Genomic DNA, 26,634 nt, shown 5'->3' on the forward strand with positions numbered 1-26,634 from the left:
GTCGGAATACGCGCCGCGGCATACCGCCGCGGTCGGCGGTCTTTACCGCGGCGGTAACTCAGCGGTCTTGCGAAAAGACCGCCAAGGTCAGAATCACCCCCATAGTCTGCAAAAGCAGACTCCCTGCGACATGACTCTACCAACTATGTGTCTGGTACTTATATAATGGATCACCTGAGTAGTACTCCTCCGTGTCCATGGTACCCTCACACCTACACCTGAGATGTCCGTGGGGTGTGGGATTTATCCTACACAGTAATTTTTAATTAAGGTGGTTGTTTGAGCTTAGACTTTTTAAAAGGATTTACCGATTTTTGGTGGAACCGCTTTGTTACGTCTTCTGTTTTTGAAATGGTAAATACGCCACAACCATTTCAAATTGCAGTAAACTGCAAACCAGCTATTCATGCACATTTAACATTTCACGTCCTCACTAATGCAGGCAGTGATTTAATTTTTGTGGTAGAGGCACATGATGCTTACATAATGGAAGTCTTTTTATTCTTGGGTCAACTTTCCAGCTGTGGATGCAAATACAAATCGTTTTCACGCAGACACTAATACTGCACCACCTAATGCATACAGAGCATATGCACTCTTAGAAATACCACTTACACATTGGGGACATACTAATTGGTTTGACGCACCCTACAACATGTACTTGCCACAGGACGCAGGGGATCCCTTAGTAATGAAGGAGCCACTTGGCCAGCCTTAGCTGGTTATACACCTTATCCTGATTTACATAATTTGACTGTTGCTGAACTTCAATAGTTATACACTACCCTTATGTGACTCTACTGATGCCAAGCTCAATTTGTTATGCACACTTTGATGGCTGCTCTTGCACGAGTGTCAATGGCGGGTGTACCACAGTTGCCTGCTGTTCCAATTATTAGTCCTGCGATTATCAATGCAATTATAGGTAAAGTACCCACAGTACGTTAGGAAATTCCATTTTGGATTGACTAAAAAATAGACCAAATTGAGGCTGTATTTCCTTTTACGGGACCACAGGACAAACATGGAATATTAACTATGTGTTTATGACATGGGATGGTACCCCAGATAGAGGACTGTAACACATGGGGGACAGTATTTGCAGCTATCTATGCCCTGACTAGTGTTCAAGGATGTCCTGAAGCAGGATAAGTGTGGTGCCGACCCAGCCCTAGATTTGAGTATGAAATGAATATGTTCCTGTTGTTTCTGAGATGATTCTCTCCAACATCAGAGGTGAAGCTGCATCTCTGGCTTTACGTCAGAGGCTCACCACGGTCACTGATGCCAACCGGGAATGTGAGCTGCCAATCGTTATAGGTGACATTTATCCTTCATTTGGTAACAATAATTTGGGGACCAGACCACCTAAACCACAACTTGGCAAACTTAGTAAAAGCAAGGACATTGCCAAGCACATCTTGGAGTTTGTTAACAAACAATGGGACAAATCTAAGTCTAAAGGAAAGGCTAAATTTCAAGGCACTTCTCCACCGGAGACTTCTGAGAAAAAATATAATTTGCGTGATCACACACAAGTTAAACCACCTGAGAGATTTCAGCTGCCTGATACTCGTCCTTTTCGTTCCTTCAAGGTCTCGTCTCACAGACTGTACGAGAGAGGAGGGTGTTCTGACTGCAGACAAGAAGAGTACGTGAAACTGAGACAGGACTCACAACATTCATCTGATGTAAAGATCAAGCAGAAGGAAAAACCTCCTTAGTTCAAACCCTAATTGCAAAAGAAAAAGATTGCGGGCATAACACCCAAACATGCCCCAAATCCATCCTGAGAACCCTTCTCCTGAACAGGAAATGGGCAGTGACTCTCCTCGACAGCGCAACAGAGATCGCCATAGTCCACCGGACTCTCCAGGAGTTTCAAGCAATCAAAGCAACTATTCAATATGTGACAGTTGAGATCGCTGATAGGCGTGTGGTCCTTCCAGATCAGCTCTATGATTTAGACATCCAAATTGAGGGTGACATACCACACACTATTCGTGCAATTTTTGGGCACAATTTAACGTTATCCTGTGACGTTCTCTTAGTGGAGGTCGATTGGCCCCCAGAGTTTGTCCGCTCTTACGCGCAGGGTGAAGTAGTAATTCTTTCTTCTTTCTCTGCCCTCCCTTGTCTCTGAGGAAATCAAACAAGCTTGTGCAGCGAAATAGGCTCTTGCTCAAGCCACAGTCATGTAGGCTGGCATAAGGACTCTCCTTATCACATAATACTCGTAAGGCCCAGCCTGCAAGAGCAACCACAATATCCTATTAGTCAGGATGCTAAAGCTCCCTTTAGGGACATACTCTCTCAATTAGAGTACCAGGGAGTAATCGAATCATGTATCTCCCAAATCAACAATTCACTTTTCCTGTTCTGAAACCGGATCATTCCTATAGAATAGACTTAGACTAGAGAGTTTTGAATAGTCACACACACACTTTTGCAGTACAAAACACACACAGTAGGGCACGTATTAATAATATTGGGGGTCATTACAACATTGGCAGTAAAAGCAGCTTACCGCCGTGCAAAAGACCGCCAAAACACCGCTGCGGCCGCGGAATTCGGCCACAGCTATTAAGACCCACATCTCGGAATCCGCCGAAATTCAGACACCCACACAAGTCCGCCACACCAAAGGTCAGTGATAAACTGGCGAAAACAAAACCTCCACCGTCACGCCAACAGAAACATGCCCATGCTATCACGACCCACGAATCCATGCAGAGAGAGTGGGTTCCCTAGGCCTGTCCGCCCCCTGTCGCACAGCAGCCCTCCCAGTTACCCTGTGTTCCTGTGCCTCAGTCCCCTGGACTGTGTGCCCACTACCACTGCCCCCAGGTCCCTGTTGTTGTTGGGGTGTTAGGTTATCCTGGGTTCCCTGTAGTGGTGGACACACAGCTGATTGACGTGTCCTGGGAACGGAGGTATGGGCCCGCTGGGTGGGTGCTGTGCTGGTGTTACCAGAAGGTGGAAGCTCTGTGGTGGCCTGTGACCGGGTGTGGGGAACCAACTGTCCCGAGGCCCACAATGGGACAATCCAGGAGTTTCAAGCAATCAAAGCAACTATTCAATATGTGACAGTTGAGATCGCTGATAGGCGTGTGGTCCTTCCAGATCAGCTCTATGATTTAGACATCCAAATTGAGGGTGACATACCACACACTATTCGTGCAATTTTTGGGCACAATTTAACGTTATCCTGTGACATTCTCTTAGTGGAGGTCGATTGGCCCCCAGAGTTTGTCCGCTCTTACGCGCAGGGTGAAGTAGTAGTTCTTTCTTCTTTCTCTGCCCTCCCTTGTCTCTGAGGAAATCAAACAAGCTTGTGCAGCGAAATAGGCTCTTGCTCAAGCCACAGTCATGTAGGCTGGCATAAGGACTCTCCTTATCACATAATACCCGTAAGGCCCAGCCTGCAAGAGCAACCACAATATCCTATTAGTCAGGATGCTAAAGCTCCCTTTAGGGACATACTCTCTCAATTAGAGTACCAGGGAGTAATCGAATCATGTATCTCCCAAATCAACAATTCACTTTTCCTGTTCTGAAACCGGATCATTCCTATAGAATAGACTTAGACTAGAGAGTTTTGAATAGTCACACACACACTTTTGCAGTACAAAACACACACAGTACGGCACGTATTAATAATATTGGGGGTCATTACAACATTGGCAGTAAAAGCCGCTTACTGCCGTGCAAAAGACCGCCAAAACACCGCGGCGCCCGCGGAATTCCACCACAGCTATTAAGACCCACATCTCGGAATCCGCCGAAATTCAGACACCCACACAAGTCCGCCACACCAAAGGTCAGTGATAAACTGGCGAAAACAAAACCTCCACCATCACACCAACAGAAACACGCCCATTCTATCACGACCCACGAATCCACGCAGCGGTCTTTCAACCGCGGTATTCCATTGGCGGCACACACCGCCGCGCTCAAAATACACACACATCTCCAAAACACCGCCACATTGGACAATTCGAATTACACACACCTGATACACATACAAACACCACTCCCACACACCCAACACAATATAAAACACACACCCACATCACCCACAAACCCCTATGACCAAAAACTATAGACAAAGGCGACAGACAGAGAGCACAGCAATAGAAAACCCCACCACACAGAGGCACACAACACCATCACCCATACAACATTCCACTCACAAAACACCACACACCACTACACATCATCACACTCATCAAGACATACACCACCCCACACATCACCTACACCACCTCATGTCACGCCAAAGACACCTGAGGTTTTCCGAGGCAGAGCTCAGGGTTATGGTGGAGGAAATCGTATGGGTAGAGCCACAGCTATTTGGATCACAGGTGCAGCACACCCCCATAGCCAGGAAGATGGAGCTATGGCGAAGAATCGTGGGCAGGGTCAATGCTGTGGGACAGCATCCAAGAAATCGGGAGGACATCATGAAGAGGTGGAACGACCTACGGGGGAAGGTGCGATCAGTGGTCTCCAGGCACAACATCGCGATTCAGAGGACTGGCGGCGGACCCCCACCTCCTACCCCACAACTAACAACATAGGAGGAGCAGGTCTTGACCATCATGCATCCAGAGGGCCTCGGAGGAGTCGGTGGAGGAATGGACACTGGTAAGTCAAATCTTAACTATCATATCCCTCACCCTACCTACATGCTATCACACACCTCCACCCTTACCCCCTCCCCTATCACTCCAACTCCTCACTAATGTACTAATAACACAAACCACCCATCCCAACACCAAGCCCTGCATGACACAACTAAGCAGGGTCACCCCTCACTAAAGCATGCTCACTGCACATACCCATAACACCCCCTAACCATCATCACACAAGCCCCCACACAGGAATGCTAGCACTGGGGTGCACGCTCACCCACCCATTGCACACCATGACACACACAGATGCAATAATCATGCTTTTATACCCCTGCAGGACCACTACGTAACATCACCAGACAGGAGGGTCCAGACATTTCCACTCCACCAACAGAAGAGGCCCACAGTGACGACAGCAGCTCTGGCCAACTGGATCCAGATGACCAGCCCGGACCATTGTGGGCCTCGGGACAGTCGGTTCCCCTTGCACAGGCACAGCCCAACACTGACCTTCCGCCCTCTGGTAACACCAGCACAGCACCCACCCAGCGGGCCTATACCTCCATACCCAGGACACGTCAATCAGCTTTGTGTCCACCACTACAGGGAACCCAGGATAACCCACCACCCCAACAACAACAGGGACCTGGGGCAGTGGTAGTGGGCACACGGTCCAGGGGACGGAGGCCAAGGAACACAGGGGAACTGGGAGGGCTGCTGTGCGACAGGGGGCGGACAGGCCTAGGGAACCCACTCTCCACGAGGCCCTCTCCTCCATCATGGGAGCATATCACCACTCCCAGAAGATGATGGCAACGGTCCTGGCCATGTTTCAGGAGACCCAGCGCCTGCAGGACGAACAGTATTTGGGTTCAGGGAGGAGCTCAGAACCATCAGCTCCGCCCTGGGCACCATCGTAGGGGTGCTGAAGGACATACAAAAGACCATGAGGGACACCGTGGCACTCCAAGGGGCCCCTGACACTAGCCTGGACGATGAACTGTCCACCACCTCCGCCGGTGCTAGTGGACAGGACGCCCTGCCACAGGACCACCACACCTGCACCCCACCCCCTGCAGATGGAGAACCACCCCGCAAGCGGTCCCTGATATCCAGGAACAGGACAGAGCAAGATGGCAAGACCCCGCCAGGAAATAAGACCACCCTGATCGTCCTCCCACTGTCCCACTTTGTTACCCTGTCCAGATTGGAACTGCCCCAGCTCCACTTCCTATGCCCATATGGGTAAACCACCTGTGAGACGAATAGACTGGACTCTGCCATGGACATTCCTCCACCATCACCATTTTACAACCCCCCTGAATTTTTGAGCACTTAAACAAACACCCTTGAACCACAAAACAATCTGGAGTCAGTCTGTGATTTTGAAAATGTGTATTAGCTATGACAATGACAAAATCAGTTCGAAATTTTAATGTCAACATACCTATGTCACACATTACAAGTCCTTGAAGGATGCAAGCAGATGACACACGTTGGTAACCACACCTGTGAAATTGTAATAGAAATTTACAACTCAGTTACCAAATACTGCTTCAAATTGACAGACAGGATAGAGGTAGAAGTGTGAAAGTGAATGTAATAGTAAAAAAAAATTCTCACCTGTGTGTCACTGGAAATTTGCTGTATGACTGACTCCCTGTTGTCTATGTCTTCTTCCTCAGCTTCCTCCTCATCACTGTCCACAGGCTCCACAGCTGCCACAACACCGTCATCTGGACCATCCTCCTGCAGAAAAGGCACCTGGCGTCGCAAAGAAAGATTGTGAAGCATTCAGCAGGCGATGATGATCTGGCACACCTTCCTTGGTGAGTAGAATAGGGAACCATCTGTCATATGGAGGCACCTGAACCTGGCCTTCAGGATGCCGAAGGTGCATTCGATCACCCTCCTAGTCCGCCCATGGGCCTCATTGTAGCGTTCCTCTGCCCTGGTCCTGGGATTCCTCACTGGGGTCAGTAGCCATGACAGGTTGGGGTAACCAGAGTCCCCTAATAGCCACACCCGGTGCCTCTGGAGTTCACCCATCACATACGGGATGCTGCTATTCCGAAGGATGTAGGCGTCATGCACTGAGCCAGGGAACATAGCATTTACCTGGGAGATGTACTGGTCTGCCAAACATACCATCTGTACATTCATCGAATGATAACTCTTCCAGTTCCTGTACACCTGTTCACTCCTGCGGGGGGGACCAGAGCTACCTGGGTCCCTTCAATAGCACCTATGATGTTGGGGATATGTCTCAGGGCATAGAAGTCACCTTTAACAGTAGCCAAATCCTCCACCGGAGGGAAAACGATGTAGCTCCTCACGTGTTTCAGCAGGGCAGACAACACTCTGGACAACACGTTGGAAAACATAGGCTGGGACATCCCTGATGCCATGGCCACTGTTGTTTGAAATAACCCACTTGCAAGGAAATGGAGCACTGACAGCACCTGCACTTCAGGGGGGATTCCTGTGGGATGGCGGATTGGTGACATCAGGTCTGGCTCCAACTGGGTACACAGTTCCTGGATTGTGGCACGGTCAAACCTGTAGGTGATGATCAAATGTCGCTCCTCCATTGTTAACAGGTCCACCAGCGGTCGGTACACCGGAGGATTCTGCCATCTCCTCAAATGTCCAGACTGACGGTGCCTAAGAAGGACAACAGCGATCACAGAGTCAACAAATTCTCAGGGATGTACCCACAGCTACACAGAACACTATACCAAATACAAAACTATTCCTGTATGTGTGTTGAGTGTAGGCCTAGGTATGTGTGACGCAGTAGTAAATGAAGCCATGTGGGCCCCTGAAATGGCGGCTGCCTGACCTCTAAACTGGGACAATGGGATGTGAGGTAACTGCGCTGGCGTTGTACACCGTCACGGTAGGCGGTTGTAGACCGCGGCGCAATGCTGCATTGGTTAACATTGGACCCTATGGGTACCGGGAGCCAATGATGAAGTGCGCCGGCAGTGATGATACGCACCGCCGCGGACATCACCGCTGCGGACGTGACCGCCATTTTCTATCTGTTCAATCACTCAATACCTGATCTTCGACAGGAGAGGACCTACACTGCAAGTGCTGCTGTGACCTCGGTCTGGAAGAGACAATGGCAGCTGTGTCTGGGGAAAGGGCCCCTGCCTTCACTGCTCAGGAGTTGGAGAAGCTCGTGGACGGGGTCCTCCCCCAGTACACACTACTCTACAGTCCTCCAGACCAACAGGTAAGTACACAGGGAGCACGTTGTATGGGCTATGCCTGGGTGGAGAGGGCTGGTTGTAAGAAGGAAGGGGGCACAGTTCTGCGTGCATGAAGGACTGTGAATGCATGTGCCACATGGCAAGGGTAGGGATAGGGGCCACTCACTTCGATGGTGCAATTGGTAATGACTTCACTTCTTCCCCTGTACATGTCATGTAGGTCAGCGCCCACCAGAAGAGGGACATTTGGCATGCCATCGCCAAGGACGTCCGGACCCTGGGGGTCCACCAGAGACGGAGCACCCACTGCCGTAAAAGATGGGAGGACATTCGCCGCTGGAGCAAAAAGACGGCGGAGGCTCAGCTGGGGATGGCATCCCAACGTGGGAGGGGTGTCCGTCGCACCATGACCCACCTGATGGTCAGGATCCTGGCGGTGGCCTACCCTGAGTTGGATGGGCACTTGAGGGCCTCACAGCGGACACATGGGGGTGAGTACACTCACATTCTGCGGACTTTGCGCGCAGTGGAGGGGTCTGGGTGGGGGAGGAGGGCTGTCGGTTTCCCTAGGCCAGGGCGAGTTCCGTAGGCTGGCCCCTCCGTAATGCAGGCCATGTGCCACTCCACCCCACCTCTGTAGAGTGCCAAGTACAGGTAGACATGCCCCTGTGTCATCTATGTGGGCAGATGACACCCATAGCCATGTAGGCCATATCCCAGGAATTGCATCTGTAGAGGCCAAGAGCACGGCGTAGTGCAGGGGGCTGCTGTGTCTGTATTGTCCGCCAACGGTAGCGGTAAGCCATGCACTCAACCTGTCTTTCTTCTGTCATCCCCCCCCCTTTTTCTGCTCTCCCTGTTCTTTTGTGCATCAGTATCATCAGGCTGAGGTACAGTGGCACCGGAGCACGAGGGAGCTGCATCCCACATGGCCATGGAGGGCCACACCACAGACTCTGAATACACCAGTGGGACGGAGGGCGAGGGGAGCTTCACGTCGGTCACCGGATCAGCAAACAGCGACACAGACTCGTCCTCCGATGGGAGCTCCCTTGTGGTGGCGGCACCATCTGTGCCCCCCACTTCTACAGGTACAGCCGCCACCCCCCCTTCCAGCACCGCCCTCCCAGCAGCCCCTCAGCCTTCGCTCCGTGCCCGCTCACACAGGAGGGTGGGCATCACCTTCGCCCCAGGCACCTCAGCCCCTGCCCCAGTCACCCCTGCTGCCCTCAGTGAGGAGGCCATTGACCTCCTCAGGTCCCTTACTGTTGGGCAGTCTACCATTGTGAATGCCATCCAGGGTGTAGAAAGGGAGTTGCAACACACTAATGCATTCCTGGAGGGCATTCATTCTGGTCAGGCTGCCCATCATCGAACCATGCAATTTCTGGCCTCAGCACTGATGGCAGCCATTGTCCCTGTGTCTAGCCTTCCCCCTCCAACTTCCTCCACCCAGACCCAATCCCCTGTACCCCAGGCTATCCCAAGCACACCATCAGACAAGCATGCACACACCTCAACACACAAAAGTAGCTCAGGCAAACATAGGCACCACACAACCCACAGGCACTCACACAAGCATCACCCACATACAGACACAACAACATTCACTGCCTCCACTGTGTCCCCCTCCTCGTTGTTTCCCTCATCCCTCCCAGTGTCATCTACACTCTCACCTGCATGCACTACATCTACAGGCACTAGGACTCGCACCAGAACACCCAGCACCACACCCCGCTCACCTGCACTCACCACCCCCACTACCATTTACACATCCCCTGTGTCCACTCCCAGTATGTCTGTGATGCCCCCTCCCAAAGTACACAAACACGGGCACCCACACACCCAACATCCATCCACCTTACGACAGCCTCCAGCACCTGCACCCAAATCACCTAAAGTTACACCTCCTACAACGACCTCCTCTTCCTCCACTCCCAGACCCCCTCCAGCTACCCATCCCAGTGTTCGTCAGAAACTTTTCCTGAGCAACGTTGACCTCTGTGCCACCACCCCCACCCCTCCAATTCATAGGTCCCGTAGTAGCACCTCAGCCAAAAAAAGTCCGGTACCAGTGGTGCGTGTTAGAGGTCTGTGGAGTGCACCGGCCACCAGGGCAGCCAGTGTGACACGGAGCCAAAGCACTGCCAGTCCACCCCCTGTAAAGCACCTTAAGTTGGACAGTGCCAGACGGGAGGGGGTGAAGACTCCTGCCGGCAAAACTGCTCACAAGGGTCCCGGGGGGAGTGCCGAGTCAGCTGTGACTCCTCCCAAGGTGGTGAAGGGGCAGAAGAAGTCCCCTATGTTGTAGGTGCAGTACTCACTGCTGTCTTCTGCGCCGCCGTTGCTGGTGTTCGTAGAGGAGCAGGAAGACAAGGGCAGGGAGTATTTGTAGTTCTGGCTCCATGGTGGCCTCCTTCCTCGTGGAGTGTGTTAAGGTGAGCATTTTCCCATTGCAAAAGCTGTTTCCACCGTGTTTTTATCCACGGTGAATCCGCCCCGGAAAAGGTGGCAGATTGGTGGGTTGTAATGGTGTGGGCGGTACATTGTCTTCCAACTGTCTGTTGGCGGTGACCCCCACGCTGCTTGTCTGTACCGCAGTGGCGGTCGGAGTGTTAAAGTGTCTGTCTATGTTGGCGGTTTCCGCCAAGGTCATAATTCCCTTTTTTGTTTCCGCCGGCCTCTTTTCGGGATTACCGCCGCTTTAACACCGTCCGCCAGGGTTGTAATGACCCCCATTGTCTGTAAAAATTACAAAACAACCTTGGATATTTCCAATATTTTTTTCAGTCAATCTAGTGCCTGAGAGTAGAGATTTAAGGCCCTGATTACAACCCTGGCGGTCAAAGACCGCCAAGGTTGTTTTGGCGATTGCACCGCCAACAGGCTGGTGGTACAAATCGCCATATTATGACCGCAGCGGTAGCGCTGCGGTCCCACCGCCGGGACCGGCGGTTTCCCGCCATCGTTGTCCCGGCGGTTTCCCACCATCGTTGTCCCGGCGGTTATAATCCGCCAGGGCAGTGCTGCTTGCAGCGCTGACCTGGGGATTATGACTCCCCTTCCCGCCAGCCTGTCCATGGCGGTAGAGACCGCCATGGACAGGCTGGCGGGAAGGGGAGTTGTGGAGACCCTGGGGGCCCCTGCACTGCCCATGCACTTGGCATGGGCAGTGCAGGGGCCTCCAGGCACAGCCCTACCCTGCTTTTTACTGTCTGCACGGCTGCAACACCGCCGGCTCCATTAGGAGCCGGCTGCAATGTTATGGACGACATTCCCTCTGGGCCGGAGTTTCCGCCCGCTGGCCCAGCGGGGATATTGTAATGTGGCTGGTGGGTTTGCGGCCGCATAGGCGGTTGCTCGGCGGTCCAACCTTGGCGGGCGGCCTCCGCCACCCGCCAAGGTTGTAATGAGGGCCTAAGTGCCTTCTCTGTGCTTGGCTTCCAGCATCGCTTTGCACAACTGGCCATGGGGGTACAAAAACAATCCTGGACTGTTTGCTGCCCATATAGTGTAAATTCTTCATGATATTGACCCAGGTGCATTGTCTTATGTAGATGATATCTACCTAACGGACGATGAGTTAGACGCACACAGAGTAGATGGCATAATTTTGGGATTTGCTGCCAGTGGCTGCAAATTTAATTTTAAGAAATCTCACATTGCATTTAGCAATGTCATATTCTTGGATATGAACTCATTAACTAAGGCAAAAGGCTTGCCCCCGTCTTCTTACAGACGTGTGCACTCCTACAACCACCTAATACTCTTCGGAAGCTCCAAACGCTTTTGGGTTGCCTTAATTTTGGCAGGAACATACATTCCTGACTATGCTCAGTGCATAAAATCTTTGTATGGATTAATACATTGAGATTGTTCCAGTTTACATAGGACATCTGACTACACTGACATACTCAGATCACTACAATCTGACTTACTTGTTTCACAACATTTACATACATGTGTAAATACCACAACCCTTGTTATCCGTATAATTGTGTGTGCCATTGAGTTTACTTACATTTTCTTCAACGAGGGTGAAACAGTGCGGATTGCATATAAATCACATTTATATTCCAATGCGTAAATGCGTTTTGCATCCACTGAGAAAATACTAACTGCAGTGCAGATGGCCTTCCTAAAAGAAGGGCCTCTTGCACAAGTAAAATGCTTAAGTGCTGTTACACCGATTCCAGCGTTAGAGGCTGGTACAAAAGCCAGCACTCCGAATGCTAAAGCACTGCATTCTAGGTGGATTCAGTGGGCAAAATCCTTAACAGCTGCGGATGTAGACTTTTTCTTTGACCCGTCTTGGCAGACACAAGAATTTTTGCAATATGAGCATGTTTACCCCATGCCCACTGTCATGTTGCCTCTTGAACTGTATAAATGTATAGTTTATATTGATGGTTTGGCTCAACCTGCTATAGGGACTAAAAAAAAACAGTATTCAATGGTGTGCGCCTCTGTTTATGGTGTTATGATAGACAGTAAGATCCAACCCCAGAAAACCCACACTCAGTCCCTAAAGCTTCGATTTTAGCACTAGAAAATAAGGATCCTGAATTCCCCACACTTATCATGTGTGATTCCTAATATTGTGTGCAGTCCTTTAATGACAATCTACATTATTGGTGTTGAAATGGTTTAAAAAAGTCTAACGATAACACTATAAAGTATAAAATGCTTTGGATGAAGGTGGCAGACCTCATAGACAGGTTGCTACAGACTCATGTTGTACATACATTGGGTAATCAACGTGTGAGAATACAGGCTGTAAAAATTAATTGGCTGTTGAAAGGCCAAATCAGCAGTTGTACTTGCTACTGTAGCTGTGATTACAAATTTGCAAACACACATTGACAGCGATCTACTGGACACCATAAATGCTACAAGCAATGGCATTCCCTTACCTAAGGGCTTTCCAGATAAATATACATACCGTTTAAGTGAACATAATATATCCTATGTTACATTCCCTGGTGTTAGAGATCAGCTGATTCTGAACTTAGACCTCAGGCTAGCTTTAATAAAAGCTGTGCATGAACGTGTTACTTTCACTCATGCTGGTGTGGCAGCTACCATCTTGCTGCTGCAGCAGCGTTATTGGTGGCATGACCTATACATGCAGGCCAAGAAATATGTACTTTGTTGTGACATCTGTCAACATATTAAGTGCTCCCCAGTAGCACTCCCGCCCACAGCAGACACATCTGGTCATTCAAACAAACCTTTCGGCTTCATTTAATTGGACCATGCAGGTTCTCTTAATTCAAATTGTGCATTAAAATCTATCATTCTTGAAGTCAATTATTGCTCTAGATTCCTCTGGGTGTAGCCACAACGTTCAGCTGACACTCAAACTGCTATTCAGGATTTGCAAGACTTTGCCCGGACTTATGACCAGAGACCTGCTTTTGCTTCCAAAGCGTACATGAACTCCATGGCTTAGTTAGGGTACAGGTGCATTATTCTTCACCATGCAGGCCTGGGGGCAACTCTGTTGTGGAAAGACTGAACCGTGACGTAAAGCATTACTTGACAGTTAGAGTATTAGGCTCAGGATATAGTTGGACCCACCACCTCTATGGGGTCCAACGGGCACTTAATAATCTCCCTAAATGATCTCTGGGGGGCGCACTCTATACCAGGTGCTCTTTGGCATAAATATGTCGGTTCTAGACCTTGATGGTCCAGACAATGTGGCAGCTGTTACGCCCTTTGACATAAATGGTGGCTGTGCTGTCTTACAGGATTTGCAACCTTTCAGTAGCTCTCACACAACAGACCAGCTGAAGACGCCTACCTCTGCTGGAATCAAGGAGAAACCAGAGCCTTTCAGTTGGAACCCATGAAAATGGGGACCTCGTCAGAGAAAAGATTGCGGTGAAGAAGGAGTTCAGCCCAGCATACAGTTCTACTGTGCCAGTCATTGGCATACAAGGTACAAGAACTGTAATTTTGCAGCTGCTTGCTGGTTCCTGAGACAATTGTTTTGTCTCCAATGAACACCTCAAATTACATCATGTGGCTGATACTAAATAGCAGGCCATGAGGAGTCCTTGGTAGTTCCCCAACTCCTCTCGCTACCACACAGGAAATTCCTCTGCAGCATGTGAGCACCACCAAAGCTGTGTCTCCCCAGTTATGACCATGGTGGTGATACCTCCCATAGACAGCCAATGTACCACATCAACCGCCAGGGCGTTAACACCACTGCCCACAGCTGTAGCCACCTACAGCCAGACGGAAGACAAGGTACCGCCCACCATATTATGACATAACAATCTGCAAGGATTTCTGGGGCAGTACCAATGCCGTCAAAAGCTTGGCAGAAACACAGTACAGAAAATGAAAGACTCACCGTCAAGGAGACAGAGAAGACCACTGCCGCGTGGAACCGGAACTACAAATCTGCCCAATGCTCTTCTACGCCATGCTTCACCTGGAACACCAATGCCGACGAAGAGAACAACAGTGAGTACAGCCACCTAGCATACAAGGGAGGGAGGGAGGAAAAGGAGAGTGACACACCATACACACACACCATACACACAACCTGCTGCAGAGGAAAACCAATGTCACAGGACCCACGTCATAATAATGCAAGGAATATATTTAGGTACAAATGATTTTTATTTTGTTTAAGCATCTTTTATTGTTTTCATAAACATAAGAAACAATGGAGAGCACACAAGGCATATATGGTTTTACATGTGCATTTTTCACCGATTTATATGCAATTACATTCTGTGTGTCTTTACATATCATCTCTTTTGTCCTTAAACTCTCTCGTTCAGTGTCTCATATATGATGGACTATGTGCATTAACGCGGTGGCGTTTTCAAGTTAGTATGTCACCTTGTGTTCTTTACATCGAACATTATTCTTAACTACCAACTATTGACCACTAATTAGACATCTTGATGTTGAGGATATATTTTCTATCGCTGCATTCTAGACTGTTATCAATTATTATACATTATTGATGTATATAACAACAAATTTCTGGGGGGGTGGGAGCGTTTCGTCTATTTTATTATGTACTTAGTGATTATTATCTTATGGGTGTCATTGAGATGCATCCTCGCCCTGTTCACCTTTATCCAATGATGTGAACTTTTCTAATTCATCCCTTTCCTGGGCTATTGGGTATTTCCTACATCCAGCATTTTCTTCTCTTCTAAGGGCAACTCCTTCTGCTTTACCCCATTCTATTACCTCCGCCCTCCATTGGCTCACCGTGGGTGCTGTCGTGGCTTTCTATCTCCTGGTCAGTAGGCGTTTAGCCAATAGGAGTGCTAGGTTTATCCATCTAGGGAGAACTTTCTTTTTTGGGGGACGCGGGAGCATTCCCTGTATACATGTCTCCATTTTACAGGATATAGTCTTCCCTGCTAGTGTATTTAGGGAATTGGTTATATTTTCCCAGTATTCAGAGATGGCATGGCAGTTCCAGAGCATGTGTGTGATTCCCTCCTCCTCCTCCCTGCATCTAGGGCATGTTGAGGGCAGTTCTGGGTATAAGATATGTAGTCTGTGTGGGGTCAGATATGCTCTGTGAAGTATAGCATATTGAATGAATTTAAATCTTGTATTACGGGATAGATTCGTTTTCAGTCCTTTATACAGCCACTTGACCATATGTGTTCCTTGGCCTATAGTATATATGGAGTGTACCAGTGCGTGTGTGGGTGGTTCTGTGCTATTCGGGGCCCAGTATTTAGTGACGTAATGCGTAATACTAGCATGTAGGAGGAAAAGTGAGCTTGACAGGTTGTGTTCGTGGATGTAGTCAGTGTGTGTTAGTAAACGTTGTTTAGGTACAAATGATATTGTAATTTGATGCCAACAGCCACCATATTGTCTATGCAGAAGAAAGAAAATTGAGTAAATGTTCAGAAAGGGCCAATGGCCAGTCTGAAGTACAACAGGCCCACATGGCCACAGGGCACAGCCCAACTTGTTCACTGGCAATATCACTGTGCAGGGGCATCATGTTGGAAATGGGCAGGCACCTCAGGGGGAAGAGGGGTGAGGAACACCTCAGCTGAAGTGGGGAACTTGCCCACTGGTTCTGGAGGGGGCTCCATGCCCATGTCTCTTTGCTGGGGAGTGCAAGGTCACAGTCTCTGAGGTGGGGAACTTGCCCTCTAGTTCTGGAGGGGGCTCCTTGTACAACAGTTCCCGGAGGGTGGCCTACATGCCCTCTGCTGGAGGTGAGGGCTGCTGTGTCTCAGCTGGAGGTGTGGGCTGCTGTGTCTCAGCTGGAGATTAGGGCTGCTGTGTCCCAGCTGGAGGTGAGGGCTCCTTGCTCACTGCTGGTGGAGGTGTTACCCTGCCTGCCTCAGCTAGAGGTGAGGGCTCCTTGCCCACTGCTGGTGGAGGGGGGCTCTTGCCACTCTTTGTTGGTGGAGTGGGAATCTTCCCTTTTTTGGCAGGTGGTGTAGGATCCTTCCATTTTTTGGCAGGTGGTGTGGAATCCTTCCCTTTTTTGGGTGGTGGTGTGGTAATCTTCCCTTTCTTTGGTGGTGGAGTGGGAACCTTCCCTTTTCTGCCTTCACAACTAGGAGGTGCCTCCACTGTCCCCGTCTCATGTCCCTTGGGTTTCACCACCCTAGTTCACCCTTTCTGAGGCAGAGTTGTGCCCACAGTAGAAGTGGCAGCTGTCACACTCAAGGGTCCCTTTATGCCAGCAGCTGTTGACATGATATGAGCAGTGGCAGACTGCTTGGCTGAGGTGCTGGGCTGGGTCGTTGGGATCCTTCTCTTACGGGACGGACGAGGGTGGAGGAGTAGGGAAGAGGTCAAGTTGGGCAAGGAAAAGCTTCTTAGGGACGGTGGGGCAGGATGAGTGAGGAAGGATGGGAGTGGAGGTTGAGGGAGTGGTTGTTAGAAGTGTACGTTTGCTGGACTTGGGTGCAGGTGCGTGGGCAGTGTGCTGATGTGAGGTGGATGGCTGTTTGGAGTCTGAGTGAGTGCATTTGTGTCTCTTGGGGGGGCAGACAGGGTGGGAGAAGACACAGGGGACGCATGGATGGATGTTGTGGAGGTGTCTGCAAGTGAGGTGTGTGTGCTGCTTGGTGTGGTGATTGTGGTGGTGGCTGTTGATGCAGTGAATGCAGGAGGGAGTGCAGATGTGACTGTGAGGGAGGAGGAGGAGCAAGAGGGGGAGACAGTGGAGGCAGTGGATGTTGTTGTGTGTGCAACTGTCTGGTGTTTGTATTTGTGCCTGTCGCCTGTAGTTTGCCTGTAGTGTGCTGCCTGTGATTGTCTGTGCCACTCTGGTGTGATGTTTTGTGTGCATGCTTGTCTGTATCTGTGCATGGGATGGGTTGGGGTTGAAGTGACTGAGACTGGGAAGTGGTAGTTGGAGGGGGACGGTAGGAACAGGGACACTGGCTGTCATGAGGGAGGAGACCAGAGCCTAAAACGACCTCTGTTTGGCCACCAATCCACCGTGGAGGACCTCCAAGAATGCATTGCATTGCTGCATCTGGGATGCCAGCCCCGGATGGCATTCACAATCGCTGACTGCCCTAAAGAGATGGATCTCAGGAGGTCAATAGCCTCCTCACTGAGGGCAGCAGGGCTTACTGGGGCAGGGCCTGAGGGGCCTGGGGCAAAGGAAATGCCCATCCTCCTAGGTGAGCTGGCACTGGAAACTCGGTGGGGGGCTACTGGGAGGGAAGTGCTGGTATGGGGGTGGCAGCTGTACATGTAGCTGGGGTTGTCCCAGAGGTGTCCACCACCACCAGGGAGCTTCCATCGGAGGAGGAATCAGAGTCAGTCTTGTCACTTCCTGTCTCTTCCAAGGGGTGCTCCCCTCGCCCTCCATTGCACTGGTCCCCTCGGCGTCGAACACTGCCTCCTGACCCTGTTCTTCCACCAGATGACGCCAATGCACACATGGACAGGATGACAGAAGAGAAAAGGGGAGAGAGAGAAAGGGAGCACTGGGTCAATTACAGCACCAACACCACAGCTGGCCTACACATTACCATTACACACAGGGATCCTGATTGTGCACTATGCACCACAATGGCATCCAATTGGCTAGGTGCCACAACAAGATGAGAGCCAACCGCCGCCAACTGCACCCATCCTGGGACCCACTAAGCCCTGTCTGTAAGGAATGCAACCTAGCCAGGTTACCTGATTTTGCAATACACTCATTTCCCTTGAGCTGGATCACGCTGCAATGTCTGACATGGCATTAAGGGGCACCCACTAACTGAAACCCACCACCAGGATCCCATGCCACCTACCAATAATTGTTGTTATGCTCACTAAACTCACACCCTTGTGGTTGCTGTGATACCCTCAAGCACACATCCAGCTCTGGGTAGGCCACCGCCAGTATGCATGCCATCAGGAGGGTCAGGTCCCGACAGGCATTCCGCCCTCATTGTGAGGCCATCCCCAGCTGGGTGGCCGCGGTCTTCCAGGCCCAGTGTCTCAGGTCCTTCAACCCTTTCCTATAATGGGTGCTCTGCCTGCTGTAGACCCCCAGGGTCCGCACATCCTTGGCGATGGCATGCCAAAATCCCTTTCTCTGATGGGCGCTGACCATTACACATACAATCCAGCCTGTCACACATATGGCCCACAAATCCCATTTCCATCTCAATTGGCACACACATCACCCGGCACACACCATGTACACTACCACCAGACAGACCACCACCACAAATGACACGTTGCTTGCACACACACCTCCATGCAACCTTGTCACATGCATTGTGCCCAAGGTGTACTCACCTGTTGGTCTAGAAGTCCATACTGGGGTAGGACCCCATCCACCAACTGCTCCATCTCCTCCGAAGTGAAGGCAGGGGCCCTTTCCCCAGTCACACGGGCCATGGAAGGATCCAGACACAGGTCATAGCAGAACACGTAGTGTAGGTGTAGTCCTATGGAAAGTCAGGAATCGAGTGAGGCTGTAGACAGAAAATGGCGGTCACGTCCACGGCAGTATACACCGTCACCACTGCCGATGATCCCCATTGGCCACTGTAAACCATAGAGCCCGATATTAGCCAATGAGGAATATCACAGCGGTGCAAGACCGCCTTCTGCCATGACGCCCAACGCTGGCTGAGTTACCTCACTTCCTCCTGTCCCTACATACAGGACAGGCGGTCGCCATTTTATGGTGGTGGACAACATTCAGAAAATCGAAAACTGCAAAATTGCTATAAATTGCACATACATTGCCATTCCCATTGTCCCATCACATTAATGTCTATGTACACTGGGGTGGTGTTTCCATTGAACAAATTGTGACACCCTTCTTACTCTTGTGTCCCTTAGATACCTACAACTGAGGATGAATAGGAGGAGGAGACAAGACCCCATGTACAGACCCTTTGTGGACTTGGCTACACTGGAGAAGAGGCACATAATACTCCCCTATAGACTGGACAGAGCCACTATCATAGAGCTGTGTGCTCAATTGGAGCCTGAACTGATATCAGCTATCCGTCATCCCACTGGGAGTTCTATCAGTGCTCCATTTCCTGGAAACTGGTTCTTTCCAAGTGACAGTGGGCTTGGCAGCAGGTATGTCACAGCCAATGTTCTCAATAGTGCTGGCCTTGCTCAAACACGTGCAGCTACATTGTTTTCCCCCATTTAGGTTTGGCCACTGTGAAGGCAGGATTCTATGCAATGGTACATGTACCCAACATTATTGGGGCGATTGACGGAACACATAGTGCATTTGCCCACCCACCACAATGAACAGGTGCTCAGGAATCGGAAGAGTTTTCACTCACTCAATGTGCAAATGGTGTGCCTGGCCGACCAGTACATCTCCCACGTCACAGCCAAATATCCTGGTTCAGTGTATGCCTTCAGGAGTTATCCCCATACCATTGTGAAAGGCTAATGTTTGTCCCTCAATACTTGCAGGGGACTCTGGCTACCCAAACCTATTGAGGCTCCTAATCCCTGTGAGGAATGCCACAACAGGGGCTGAGAATCAGTATAATGATGCACATGGGTGAACCAGGCAGGTCATCCAATGTACCTTTGGCCTCCTGAGGGCCAGGTTCAGAGGCCTCCGTCGGACAGGTGGATCCCTGTGCTACTCACCGGGGAAGGTCTGCCAGATAGTAGTAGCATTCTGCATGTTGCACAACCTGGCCCTCAGACGACATGTGCCTTATCTGCAGGAGGAGGTGATTGGAAATGCCGCTGTGGCAGCAGTGGACCCTGAGGACAGTGAGGATGAGGAGGCAGAGGATGAGGATGTGGACAACAGCACATCAGTTATGCCTAATACTTACAATGACTCATAGGTGAGACAGTGGAACAGACCATTCCTCTGACTATTGATGTTTTTATTGTGGCTTTAGCAGGGTGGCATTCTCTTACTTTGCATCTCAAGTTACTGTCACCTATTCCTTCTCATTTTGCAGATGGTGGTGTTATGACAACCATGTACTGATGTGATGACTACAGTCAACTACAGGTCATTATTTGTATGCTATCACAGTGTTCAGATCATGTGCACAAGATGTGCCTGTTTCCATAATAGTACATTTTCATCACATAAAACACTATCACTCAAGTTGTGTTCAAGGGTGTTTATTTTAGTGCAATTAATAGATGGAATATTGCAATGGAATGGGGTGATGGTAGAGGTAAGTCCAGGGTATTGTTCCAGTCTGTTTGTAGCAGAGGTCCAGTGTCCAAGGGGCCATAGGAAGGAGAGCAAAGGCAGTTCAGAGTGGACAAGGTGACAAAGTGGAACACAAGGGTGACATTCAGGAGGGTCTCATCTCCTGGTGGCGGTCTTGGTCTTGGCAAGTGTCTCTGCCTTCTGTCTGGGTCGCAGGGAACGTTTGCATGGTGGTTCACCTTCTGCAGGGGGAGGGGTGCTGGTGGCCTGTAGGTCCTGTGGCAGGGCCTCCTGTCCACTAGTTGCAGTAGATGTGCAGGGGTGGTCAGTAGACTGGCTAGTGGTAGGAGCCCGCTGGTGTGCTGTCCATTCCCTCATGATGTTGGCCATATCAGCCAGCACCCCTGCTATGGAGACCATGGTGGTGTTGAGGGCCTGCAAATCTTCCCTGATCTCCTGATGGTGTACCTCCTGCAGCCGCTTGTTCTCCTGCATGTTGATAATGATCTGGCCCATCTTGTCCTGGGACTGTTGGTTAGCCCCCAGTACATTAGTGAGCGCCTCCTGAAGAGTCGGTTTCCTGGGCCTGTCCTCCCCTGATGCACAGCTGTCATCTGAGTGGCCCTGGCCCGCTGTGCCTGTGTCCTGTGAATGGTGTGCCCACTGCCACTGACCCCAGGACCCTGATTGTCTTGGGTGAGAGGTGTGGACTGGGGTCCCTCTACAGGGGGCACACTGCTGATTGATGTGTCCTGGGGACAGAGGTGCAGGGACGTTGGGTGGGTGCTGTGGAGTTGGAAGCTGAGGGTAGAGGCACTGTGGTGGACTAGGAGTGGGGTGGGGTATCCGACTAACCAGTGGTCCCTGATGGGCCAGGAAGTTCATCCAGATTCAGAAGTCCAGAGTTACTGTCATCACTGGGGGCATCTTCTATTGGGGGACTGGATAGTCGTGGCACTGGGATTGGCTGGGGCACCTGTGGTGGATGTAAGTGATGTATTATGCTTCATGTCAGTGACATATTGTACATCCCTAGCTTCCCCTCTATCATTTCTGTTGCCCAGCCACCTTTGTTTGTGTATGGTGAGGTATTGTGTGATTGTTAGTACTCCATGCTGTGCATGCTTTGGTGGTGGGTGTACATGCAGGGCTGGGAGGGCTGTCCATGCATTGGTATGGCATGCAGGGCTTGGCATTGGGGTTGGTCACATGTGTAGGTGCACTGTGTGGGATGGAGTGGCGTGATGGGAGTCAGGGTAAGGGGGTGAGATGGCATGCAGGTATGGGGGTGATGAGTAGTAAGTATTGACTCACCAGTGTCCAGTCCTCCGGCTACTCCAGCGAGTCCCTCAGGATGCAGTATTGCCAAGACTTGCTCCTCCCATGCTGTGAGCTGTGGGAAGGAGGTGGGGGTCCATTGCCAGTCCTCTGGATGGCGAGCTAGTGCCTTGCTGCCATGGAATGTACCTTCCTCCGTAGGTCGTTCCACTTCTTCCAGATATTGTTCTTGAATGCTGTCCCACGGCATTCACCGTGTCCACAATCCTCCGCCATAGCTCCATCTTCCTGGCAATTGATATCTGCTGTACCTGTGCTCCAAACAGCTGTGGCTCTACCCTGACTATTTCCTCCACCATGACCTGCAACTCCTCCTCAGTGAAACAGGGGTGCCTTAGTGGGGACATGGGTATTGTGTCGTGTGTGTTGTGCAGAGAGTGTGGACTGATGTGGTGGGGTGTGGAATGTGGGGTGCATGATGGATGAATGGGTGATTGTGGTGTGTGTGTGTATTTGTCTCTGTGATATTTGTGTCTGTCTCGTGGCAATCTTTGGTGTTCGTAAAGGGTTGTGGGTAATGTGGGTGTGTGTATTATAGTGCTGTGGGTGGGTGGGTGTGATGTGTGTATCAGTGTCGGGTGTGTGTTTTAGGTATTGGCCAATGTTGTGTTGGTTTGTATTTGGGTGGCCATTGAAACTGTTCCGGTGTGTTCCGCCAATGGTTTACCGCGTTGAATGTCTGCCATGGTGATTCGCAGGTCATAATGTGCTGGGCATTGTTTTGTCAACGTAACGGTATGGATGTTCATATCAACACTTTAACACTGACCTTTGGTCTGGCGGGTATGTGTTTGTGGCAGTATTCTGTCGGTCTGGTGTGTGTGTGTGTCATGATATGGTGAACAGATGTTCGCCTCATTGACGGTATGTTGGCGGCCGTCACTGCGGCAGTCAGCGGGATTTACCGCCAATGTCATAATGAGGGCCATTGTCTTCTCAAATTTACAGCCTGAATAATGTTGTGTCATCTGTCATTAATATTAGCAAAATGATATGTTTGTATTGTACTATGAGCAAAGTCAACTTAGATAAATTATGCAATTTAGCTGAACACGACAGGTCCTTAAAGTTGTAACATACCTTGCAACACTCTAATTCGAGTCACCTATTTCTGCCATTTAATCCGACCCGCAAAATCGACTTATGGCTCAAAAAGACACTACATACATGTTTCATATCGAGAAGTTAGAAAAGCTACCTTTTACCATTACAGAAACATAATCCGCCTTTTGGCCTATAGATGGAGTGATATCCCTCCCTATTTCAACATTCAAGTTTACTTCTTGCATGAAACATTTCCCCGTGGGAATGTATGAGGCCCTAGGAGGGAGATTTATCCATGAGTTATGGAGGCTCCCCTTCGAATATGATTGTAAATGGCTGGGCCGGAATGTATACCTTACTGGAAAGGAGTGTTACTCCTCTGTTGGCCACTCACTTGTGTGAAAACATGTTACCATTCACGGCTCCTGTAATGCATCTGTTCCAAATTTGGCCTATTTTTTAAAAAAGGAATTCCAGTTCCTGCAAATTTGTCCCCTCTTATTGTTCTTTCTAATGGCAGTTATTTAGTTTTAAATGATCAGGACTGTTGCAGAATGAAAGCTGAGATTCCTTATATTGTTTCAGTTTCCCAACTAGTGAAATGTTGTAATTACGCCCTTTTCCCTCCCACACTTGTGGTTCTTGCTGGTTCGTTATAGCTTTCCATTTAAACTTTGAAGGCAGATTTCAATAAGCTAAGCAGATTCAAAGCCTTATTGTTTCAAAAAGAGGAAGCGTTAACTTTGGCTAGAGAAATCTTTGAACTTCACGTCGCAAGGATGTCTAGCAAATTACAGTCACTCTTATCTACAAACCTCCCATTACATTTTGGTGAATTACTAAAACACATCTTTAATGCTTCCAATGCTACCGGCTTTTATTCAATCATTATTTTCCAAAATATTTGGAGGCATTCCCTCTGTGTTATTCCTCATCTGCAGCATTTTGGTCCTATTTTCATTACTCTGCAATGGATGTTCCACCCCAAAGCCCGCTAATGCTTGACCTGCCAACAATCCAACAGTGCTACATGATCCAGTGGCTTGGAGCCCCGTTACTCCATGAAATAGACTTTGACGGGTCACTGTCATTCCGCCCGGCCTGGTTTACCTGTGTTCAACCTGTGTTCCACTGCCTGTCATGTCCCTTTGAATGGGCACCTGATATCGTCCTTGCTCTGCAACCTCCTGTTCCTATGGGCATCAAACGGCTGGTTGGTCCAATAAGGACCTTTTTCTGAAGTTGTCCAAATACCTTGTGCTTACTTCAAGATGCTTGGTATGAGTTTTTTTCCCACTAGGGAGACATGTGCATCACCACCAGGATTACTCACCTCAGATTTACATAACACAGAGGCAGCACAACCGTCCGTTTCCTCAGAATCGGCAGATAATGAGGATCATATTTGTTCTCTTGATCTTCTGAATGAGGCTGGTCAGCAATTGTCTGTGGGGATGGAATTTCTCCTGGATTCACTAGCCATTGACTTGGTGGAAGAGATCTTCAGTGCCTCCAACCCCAACTAATTTGGCCAGTTATTAAAAATTCTCATCAGCCCTTTGCAAATAGTTTTTTATAATTTTTTAGATTATGCTTTTATTATTGTGTTGAGTTTGCTTGGGTTATAAATGAATATTTTATTTCATTTGTGTATTAGATTTCTGTCTCATCCATGAGGGGGAGTGTCATGAGGCCTGTGCATGGACTCACTATAGTTTTGCCACTCTAGAAATCACAATATCGTTGCCTTACATTGCACATTTTTTTGTTTGTGCCATTGTTTTGAAACACACTGTAATTTCACTTGCTGTGCGGCCATTTTCCTGGGATTCTGTCTGTACTTCTCTGACTGCTCAGTGGGCACAACAAGTGCCAGGCTTGTTTTTCTGTCCATTCAGCAATCGTTCCCAGGCTCCTAAACATAACACAGTAGCTTTTTACTGTATCAAGCTTAAATTATCAGTTAGTTCCCATAGTGTTAATTTTTAGAGAGGAGGATTCCAGCAGAGCTGATACATCTGGGGAACAGATGCCCTGCACGGCATGCAACCTCTCTGAACTGGGTTTACACTTCCCTATGAGGACCACGTGACTATACAAACAGAGGTATGAAGTTCTCCACTCCCATAAATCATAAATAATGAGCCTTCCTGCACATTCAACTACAGAGTAAGGTCAGGCCATTGGATTTACATTATGGTGGCGCTATTTGTGTTATACAGTTTTCTAACTGCTATTCTGATTTTCATAATTATTTCCAGTATTGTAATCACATCTAATTTGCTTCATAATAGACTATGTTAGTTGAAATAATTATCTTGTTCACTTTCATTGCGCCTTTTTTACTGTTGCTAAGTATATGCATGACTGACATAATCTCTGAAAAGGACTGACCTGTTTTCCACTGTTCCCTGTGAGAGGGGGCTAGAGTGTTGTGACTTTTGGGTTGCCACAATTACTTGTCACTCTATAAGGTTAGCAGGGTAAGTAAGGCACTGTGAGCTAGTCATATATTTTGGTGTTACAGTACTGATTTGGCAGAATGGCTCAGCCCCTGCATTGTGACGTTCTATTGTCTCAAGGCACAGTCCTGAAAAAGCAGACTCCCTGCGACAAATCTATGGTTCCACCGGACACCTAAGGAATGCCAAAGCAGTTCCCCTACTAGGCAAATATCACAGAGAGATTTAGGATAGAAATATATATTTAATGTATGATCTACCATCGCACAGACTGCAAGATTCTACAAAATTGTTAAAGAGGTTTCACTCATTTCAAACCAATCTATTAGTGCAGCAGTTGACTCTGTCAAACTATCTGTAACTTCATTCTGCCATGGCATTTCCCTAAGAGGATCTTCCTAGCTGCACGTTCCTTCTTTAAAACCTGATGCCCAGCTGAAAATAGCAAACTTACCCTTTTCAGGTGAGTCACTATTTGGACAACTTACTGAGGAGGAAATGCTCAGGATACATAAGTGAGGCATAAATAATAAAAGATGTAGGTATTGAGGAACAGAAGAAAAAGTGCAGACAACAGTACAAACCCAGAGATAGATGTTACTACTACTATAGGGTTTAAGCCCCATAAGTGGCCTTTTAAATCTTCACAGCAACAGACACAATCACAAAGAACATACCAAAAGAGTTTCCAAAAAGGAAGGTCCACTCCAACTAAGTCTTCCTAGCCCAAAGGCAGGAACTCATCAAACACTAAACACTGAAATTCAGACACAGCCTTCTCAATTTCTCACTCCTGTGGGGGAAGCTGTGATTTTTTGCCTGGAAGAGTAGAAAACCTCAGACAGATAGGTGATTAACTTCCAACAAAATGGATATGCCCTCTGATTCAAACACACACCCCCACCTATTCAACTACAGACTGTATCAATGGCTTGTCTCACCAATCTACAACAAGAGGTGTCTGCTCTCCTACAAAAGAGAGCAATAGAGATGGTTCCCTCAAACCAGGTCAACAAGAGCAGTTACTGAAGGTATTTTCTTGTCCAAATAAAAGTCTTTCTAAGTAGTTTCAGGCAATTCTGGATCTCAGATTCATCCACAAATACATCAAAAAGAAAAGTTCAGAATGCCATCTCTCCACCATATGTACCACATATAAGGAAAGATGACTGGTTAAGGTATCTTGTGCCCTCGCCATGCACTGCTTATTAACCCAGAAATTACATCACTCATGACATCGTCTATGACCTCATTGATAATATCACTGTAACATTTGCAGTAAAATTACTGATGAGAAAACTGTGCATGGCAGG

The 26,634-nt window shown here is 49.0% G+C and overlaps 1 protein-coding gene across 2 annotated transcripts in view; it reads right to left on the bottom strand.

Annotated features, from left to right (window-relative positions):
* LOC138259801 (mucin-3A-like) overlaps positions 1–26,634 on the bottom strand; it is a 397,229-nt gene that overhangs the window by 236,237 nt on the left and 134,358 nt on the right. The gene's annotated exons all lie outside the window — the stretch shown is intronic.

The sequence above is a fragment of the Pleurodeles waltl genome, chromosome 9 (genome assembly GCF_031143425.1).
Source record: "Pleurodeles waltl isolate 20211129_DDA chromosome 9, aPleWal1.hap1.20221129, whole genome shotgun sequence".
NCBI classification, from domain to species: Eukaryota; Metazoa; Chordata; class Amphibia; order Caudata; family Salamandridae; genus Pleurodeles; species Pleurodeles waltl.